Here is a 475-nt window from a genome sequence, read left to right on the forward strand (position 1 = left end):
GGGAAGGAGGAGGGATGGGAGAGGGAAGGGAGTGGGAAGGAGGAGGGATGGGAGAGGGATGGGAGAGGGAGGGAGAGGGAGAGGGAAGGGAGTGGGAAGGAGGAGGGAAGGGAGAGGGAAAAGGAAGAGAGAGGGAGGGAGAAGCAAAGAGAGGAGGGAGAGGAAGGGCAGAGAGAAGAGAGAGGAAGGGGGAGGGAAGGGAGAGGAAAGAGAGAGGGAGGGAGAAGCAAGGAGAGGCGGGAGAGGGATGGAGAGGGAGAGAGGGAGGGAGAGAGAAGGAGAGGGAGAGGGAGGAAAGGGGAGGGAGGGGGAGAGAAGCAGGGAGAGGCGGGGAGAGGGAGATAGAGAGGGAAGGAGGGAGAGAGAGGGAGATGAAGGAAGAGAGAGGGAGAGGAGCAGGGAGAGAGAAAGCTGCAGGGAGAAACAGGAAGGGAGGGAGGGAGCGGAAGGGGAAGGAGGCGGGCGGCGGGCAGGG

The sequence above is a fragment of the Chaetura pelagica genome, unplaced genomic scaffold, assembly GCF_000747805.2.
Source record: "Chaetura pelagica isolate M959 unplaced genomic scaffold, ChaPel_1.0 scaffold192, whole genome shotgun sequence".
Lineage (NCBI taxonomy): Eukaryota > Metazoa > Chordata > Aves > Apodiformes > Apodidae > Chaetura > Chaetura pelagica.